Genomic DNA, 7,934 nt, shown 5'->3' with positions numbered 1-7,934 from the left:
TTCCAGACGTACCCATGTTTCTCACCACCCGGTCGAGACACACATCCATCCAATCTGAATTGAAGGGCATTGAATGAACTTGAGCTTAAAATATAGACCAACGTAGTCCTAGCCAGAAAGGACCATCTCTCATTGCATCCCGCAAGTAAACACCTACGTCTACCTTTTTCAAAGATGTAAGACAAGTATCACACTTAAAACTTCTATGTTATGCTAGGGCCAATCTTCTCGGTAAAGTTTTTAGTCCTAGTTGAAATTTAAAGTGAGTTCCTTGAATTATAATCCCTTAGTTTCTATTTCCTTATAATTCTACTCAAAGAGGACCTCAAGAAAACAATGAGTCTCTTTGGAGTTAAGGTTTTGTCTCGACGTAAGTTTCAAGTTAACACCGTCTTGGACAAATCCCATTTGTTTTTCTTGCATCATTTTCCATCCATGGAGAATCTCCATGGAAGAGATGGGAGTTTTATGTTCAAGAAACATGGTCATCATGAATTGTAAACGTAGAACTTTAGAGTGCACCAAATTACAATCGTAAACTTCATTTGAGTGATTATACAAGAGTCAATTGTTGGAATTAGGGTTGCAAGAAAACACACACAGCTTGAAGAAGACGAAGGAATCTCAATGATAACTGAGCCGACGTCAGTTAACAGGAGCTGCTAACGATCGAAGCCTTATGAATGCACATTGAAGATGAATATGAAGAAGCAGTGAAGATTGGAGTTACACACTTTTCACATTTTTTCAAAATGTCCATGTATTGTAATTTCGTAATTTATTTAGCCATTGTGATAATTATACCGTGTTACGGGCGCGAGTTCAAAGATGTAAATAATAGGTCACTTATTGTACCTAGGTTGTAGATACAATAAGCTTTGGAGCCTTAAAAGTCTTGGACGTCAGGACATAATACATTTTAAACCTTGGCTAAGGTATAAAATCCAACTTTGTAAACTTTTGATTAAGTTTTGGATTAAAAATACACAACGTGAGCTAACGGCACTCACTTATCTCCTTCTCATGCTTGCTTTTCCCTTGTCGGTTGTCACGTTGCAGTGTTGTGTGTTGCGTTGCAACCATAGGTAAGAACTCTACGCATTGACGTAAAAATATCATGGTAAATCATAGCTTTTGACGTCGCCAACCCGTGGTCAAGTTTCATCATAAGTAGGAATTTAAGATAGGAAATCACAAAATAAGCATATGCGGGGTATTGGGGAATCATTACTAAGCATTAAAATGCATTCAGGGTCAGAAACAACTAGGTCAAAATCTCACTGTTGTTAGTAAATTGCATTTTAAGCACTTCATTGAAAGTGAGATTTGAGACCATAAGCATGTGTGCTTAGGTCTTATATACTTGTCCTAGAAGTTTTGTAACATTTGGATGTTGTTTGAACGGTGATGTTTTGTTTGACTAGTGACTAGCTTTTGATGACTTTGAGTGTAGCTTGTGTTAGATGCGAGTTGTCTGTTGTTTTCCATGAGATTGACACCCTCTTGTAGCCTCTATGCACTAGATGACATAGAAATTGGTATCACCTATGGAGTCGATACGCTTGAGGAGTGTCCCTAGTAGTACATGGAGGAATATTGGGAACATAATGCCATGGGTGTAAAAGAAGGTCAGGACAAACGCTCATATATTTGCAAGCAACAAAGTTCGGTTGGACATCTCATGTGACTCCATTGATTGTTTTTGTCTTCCATCCCTCATCCACAAACTTGGGCACTTTCTCATTGCCTAAGTATTTGACTGAGAACATTGTTCTGGAAGCTCTGACTTTAGTATTTGACAAAAAGTCCACAAATACATTTATTGGCATGAAAAGTATTATTTTGCTTTGTTTGCTTGCAATATTTGGCTTCAAGCATCTCTAGATTTCATTGAAGAGTTTACACCTATAGCTCTCACTTGTCATGGAGCTTAGAAGTGGCCAATCTCCACTTTTGAAACCAATAATATCTACTTTCGATAGAAAACTCCATTCCTCATTGTCTCTTGGAGGAATATAAGAATGATCAACAAAAAAACACCATTTTTAGCAAGAGATCCCTTGGTTCTTCCTTTGCGAAGCTCTTCCCCAATAGACCGAGGAAAGACATCTAAGATATCAATGACACACTTCACAGGTTTCCACTCCTCTATATTGGAGGGATATAAGTTTGTGCAAGTAGTAATTGTACTCAATAACAATTAACAACTGTCTGATGAATACATTCAATAGCATTCTTTGCACTTATAGTTTGGTATATGCAAGGAATATTGCATTTCTTCTGGATTCCAATACAGCTCTTTGTGCATGTACACATGTTGCACCAGAATTTCCTTAATGCTCTTTTTTCTTGTCCATTGTCTTAAATCTTTCACTCTTACCTTCTAGCAAGACAAGAACAAATTCTTGGAGGATGGTTTCTTCCTTCTACTCTGTTGCATAAGAATATAGATACCTTTGGTTATAATGATTGGAATCCATTGATTTCCTTTGTTGAAGGTGTTGTAGGTGATTACTAAATTAATGGGCGTGCTTCCACATATGCAAGATATGGTAATAGCATACATCATCATCCAATCACGGTAATTCATATGAAAGTTAGAACTATACGGCATAAATTCTTAATAGGTCTATTCAAGGACCATTGGCACCTCAAAACTTGATTGCGATGAAAGAAAAAAAATTGCTTCCTTATTTATCTATGCAAGTGTTTTCTAAACTAAAGGGCACACTAAAAAATTGAAGTTGTGACTCATAAGCTTTGGAGAATTATGCTAAACTAAAGGGCATAGTAAAAAAATTGAAGTCCTGACTCATAAGCATGCATTCTCTCTCTCTCTCTCTCTCTCTCTCTCTCTCTCTCTCTCTCTCTCTCTCTCTCTCTCTCTCTCTCTCTCTCTCTCTCTCTCTCTCTCTCTCTCTCTCTCTCTCTCTATCTATCTATCTATCTCTCTTTCACACACACACACACACACACACACACACAAATTACAAAAGTAAATTTTTCCTTGAGAGAGGAGACCATATTCATTTCCATGATTGAGCCTATTCCCTTACCCACACTTTGCACAATAGCAACCATCTAGATTAGCTCCAAGTACCTTTGATGCAAGGTGCAATGTTGAGGCACTAGATAAATTCTCTTCATCTATGCACATTATGTTCCTTGTAAATTCAACACTCTAAGCTTCATAACCTACTAGAGTGTTCAACTTCCCATCACATCTGGCTTGCTTTACATGATTCATCCTACTCCCTTATCCACATTGCACCATGGTAACCATCCAACGTAATGTTTAAGCATTGTGGAAAAGCCTCTTCATGTATGCACATTGTAATGGAATTGGTCTATAAACTTGAGAGTAGCGGAAATTAAGGAGAATACTTTTGAGAAATTACTTTGTGAGCATAGCGGGTGAACTTAATTGAAGATAACAACATAGACATATGAATTAGTTAACTTGGCATGAACAATACTTTTGCAAGAGAGAGAATTTAGAGAACATGACAACACCGGATTTATGTGGAGCCGGTCCCCCCTCCAATAGGCATTTGCAATATGATTTCTCCCTTTAAGAGAGACTTGTTACAATACAATCTTTGTGTTCCTTGTGACCTAGGTGATGCAATGAAGATGGAAACCTTCATGCATCACAAGCATAACATAAACTTTGAAGAAAGCTTTAACTATCCCAAGCCTCGGTCCCAAGACCTCAAACACCTTCGAAGGTGGAGAGAGATAGCAGGGAACGAGGATAGGGAAGAGGAAGAAGAAACATTTCATAGGAGAAAGAATTAGTTCCTCACTTATCATAATTTTTCTTGCTAGCATACATAATAGAATAGTAATGAAGATGGAGAAGATGGCAAGCTTAAGCATTGAAGCATGGCTCTTGGTTGGATTTGCACTCCATAGCCAAGAGTGTTGTTGTAGGCTCTCAGCCTCTACTTTCTTGGAGAATGAGAGGGAGCTCTTGCATTTTGCACAATGCATAATGAGAGTGTGTGTGAGTGTGTGTGGGAGAGTATACCCCCTAAGAAACCCCCTAGATTTCTTTGGTTGACCCCTCCCCCTTGTATCTCATGCTTGAAGCTCATTGGACCCTCCATACCTAGCCAATCATATATGCCCACTAAAATAGGTATGGATCTTGTGAATAATGGTAGCTTCACCTCTCTACTCGATCCAAGGCATTCCTTTGATAAAGAAAGCTATGAATTAATGATATATTTTTTGAAAAGTGATCATTACATAAGCTTGTAGGATATCAATACATGTGACCGCACATGCTTGCTCAATTAAGCAGGAGTCATACCAAGCAACAAGGGTAGCCTTGGGACGCCTTGGGACAAGTGTCCCCCTTTACCCTTTGAGAGAGAGGACTTGATAAATGCAAAATCAATTAATCAAACCTCCTAATTGTCATTGGACCCCTTGGATGGCCAACCAATAGGCTGTAGGCATACCATGAGGGCAACCTGAGGAGGAACTTGAAAAGTGTCCCCTTTGCTTTCTTTGTACTAGTCATGCCTTGCGTGAGTGTGTGAGTGTTCTCTCTCAGCCCCCCTCATGTAGGGATTGGATTTGACTTTTGTACACCTCAAGCCACTCAACCTTGGGTTGGGTTCCCACCACAAGCTTGGCCCTTAATCCCCTCAAGCTTGGGCTGGGTTACCACCTCAAGTACAACACTAGCATCTCAAGCATCACAAGCACCTCAAGCATCTCAAGAATCTCAATCAACAAGCACCTTAGTCATCAAGCACGACAAGCACCTCATGCACCTCAAGCTTGGGCCGGGTTCCCACCTCAAGCACAACCCTTGCTTACCTAAGGTCAAAGGAATTTTACACTCATTATTGGAGGTCTTCAATGAAGCTAACCCTAAGGTCTTATGCTCCATTGGTTAGCCTTGCTCTTTGATAGACCATCTCTCATTTGGGCCCCTTTACCATTGGCCCCGTGTTAAGATAGATCTATAAGCACATGTCTATATCTTAACCCTTGTTCCCGTTTATTCTCCCACATTAAATGATCATTTTAATATAAGGAAATAATTGGGTTGGTTAGATATTAGACTTTATGACATTACCTCTCTCTTGAAATCATAGTCGTCCTCGACTATGAGGTATAAGAGATAAATCCGTAGTCATTAGTGAATCTTACTTAGCGGTTAGAGGATCCCTTTTTACCCTACGACATCTTTTCAAGATAACTGATTAATCCATTGGGTGCTTGGGAGACATAGTTGCCGCAAGCATGTCTTCTCTTTAGTCCATTTCATTCTCCCAAAGTAGAGTGACAAATTATACTTGGTGTTTAAGAGACGTTGTCATCACAAAAACGATTCTAAGTATGCATACTATTTAAATTTGTGCAAAATTAAAAAGAGAACTAGTCTTATAAGACAGAAAAATGATTCATTTAAAAGAAATTTATACATTTGATTACTCTAATGTAGTATTGTAAGCATTGACAAGGTTCATACTATCCTTAAGTTGTATTCCTTGCATCCATCTAGTATCTTCAAAAGGATAATTTTTAATAAGATATCGTCGGATAGTCTTACCATATTGTAGTACCTTGTCTTTGTAAAGAATGAGGATGCAAGAGAGCTACACAAGACAAGCACAAAGCACACAGAGATGGAAAGCTTCTTCTTCTTCTTCACAGAAAAGAGAGTACAAAATGACTAAGTGCTAAAGCTGAAAAGTAGCACATATGTACATGCGGTCACTAAGTGTGAGCTCGCTAGAAGCGTACTAGGCTGGCACTATATGTGTAGTCCAGCTCTAGAATCACTGGCAGAGATCCTCCGTGTCGGTCACCTAACGCGCCAGTGAGTAAATGCCGTAAGCGGCCAAGACTCGTAGTGGATGCCAGCTCAAGGTGTAGAGCTAGACATCTCAACACTCCCCCTTGAGCTCTGCATGTCGCAGAGTCCAAGCATAGTCCGGAAACATCGAAGCTTCTCAGCTCCGAGGGCCTTGGTAAAGATATCCGCTATCTGCTCCTCTGTGCTGACATAGACCAAGTCGATGTCGCCCGCCAACACTCGCTCTCGAACGTAGTGGTAATGGACCTCTATGTGTTTGGTCCTGGCATGGAACACTGGGTTCCTAGCCAACTGCATGTTTTTGAGGTTGTCACAATGGATGAAAATCTGTTGGTCCACCTGCACTCCCAAGTCCTCAAGTAATGTGCGTAGCCAAGCTACCTCGCACGCCGCAACTGCTGCACCTCTGTACTCGGCCTCTGTGCTCGATAAAGCAACCGTAGGCTACTTTTGCCTGCTCCAAGTAACAGCAGCACTCCCAAAAGAGAACATGAAGCCACTCGTAGATCTCCTATCAACAATGCTACCTGCCCAATCTGCATCTGTATACCCATACAATGCTAATGGTGCATCTGCTGCATAGAACAATGCATAGTCAAGAGTACCTTGCACATACCTAAGTGTGCGTCATCCTCCATCCAAATGTGGCTTCCTCGGAAGCTGCATGAACTGACTCTCCAAGCCTACTGTGTAGCTCAAGTATGGCCTTGTGATAGTCAAGTAGATTAAACTACCCACAATCTTCCTGTACATGTTGACATCCTCAACAACATCACCCTTCTCTGCACTCAGCTTTGCATTCACATCCAAGGGAATAGAAATTGTCTTACAATCAGCCATACCATACTTTGACAACATGTCTAAAGCATACATTCTCTATGATAGCCATACACCCTCTGGAGTCCTGATCACCTCAATGCCAAGAAAGTGTCGCAACTCGCCTAAATCTTTCATTTCAAACTCCTGTTTGAGAAGACCCTTCACATGGTCAATCTCCATAGCATTGTCACCAACAATAATAAGGTCATCTACATATATGGTAATGACCACAATCCCCACATCACTCTCACGTACATAGAGTGAATGATCAGCATGAGCTCTCCTAAAACCAATACTGACAAGATACTTGGCAATCCTGTCATACCATGCTCTAGAGCCCTGCTTCAAACCATACAAAGCTTTGAGAAGTCTGCATACATAATCTGGGCAACCTAGATCGACATAACCAGGTGGCTGATCCATATACACTTCCTCTTGCAACTCACCATTCAAGAAGGCATTCTTTACATCCATTTGATGCATAATCCATCCTCTAGATGCAGCCACTTCTATGACAGCTCTCACAGTCGTCATCTTTGCCACTGGAGCAAAGGTCTCCTCATAGTCTATGCCATACGTTTGTGCATAACCCTTTGCGACCAGCCTTGCCTTGTGACACTCAATGTTACCATCAGCCTTATGCTTGGTTTTATACACCCATTTATAGCCAATAGCTTTCTTGCCACTTGGCAATGGCACCAACTCCCATGTGTCGTTTCCTTCCAATGCAGCCATCTCTTCATTCATTGCATCATCCCAATGCACATTTCCAACTACATCCTCAAAACATGTGGGCTCCACATCTTGTATCACCTTAGCCATGTAAGCTTGGTGATCCGCTAGATACCCATCATAAGTCAATTTCTGAACTGGATTTCTGACTCTGTTAGATCTGCGCGGTCCTAGGTCACTCATTTGCCCTCTAGCATCTTCTTGTACTTTCCTTACACCAAGTGTCCTGACAGCCGGAATTCCAAATTTCTCATCAAGACTTTGTTCAGAACCATCTGAATCCATGTCTACATGTGAAAAACCTGATGATGCATCAGCAATAAAGGGAGGTTCATCAACCTTTTCCTTTCCTTTTCGTGATACATTCCCTGTACCTGTTGGTGGAGTAACCTGCGTACGTAGTCTACCATTCCATGGTTTCTCAACAGAGCCACGAGAAGAGGACTCTTGTGGTCCACTCAAAACCTGTGACTGTGGCCTCACATTTTGTACAACCACATCATCTTTTACATCAGACCCAATAGTGCCATGTGCATTACTGTACCAG

Source organism: Adiantum capillus-veneris, chromosome 22 (genome assembly GCF_014529385.1).
Source record: "Adiantum capillus-veneris isolate H3 chromosome 22, ASM1452938v2, whole genome shotgun sequence".
Taxonomy (NCBI): domain Eukaryota; kingdom Viridiplantae; phylum Streptophyta; class Polypodiopsida; order Polypodiales; family Pteridaceae; genus Adiantum; species Adiantum capillus-veneris.
Note: the sequence above shows the minus strand (reverse complement) of the source record.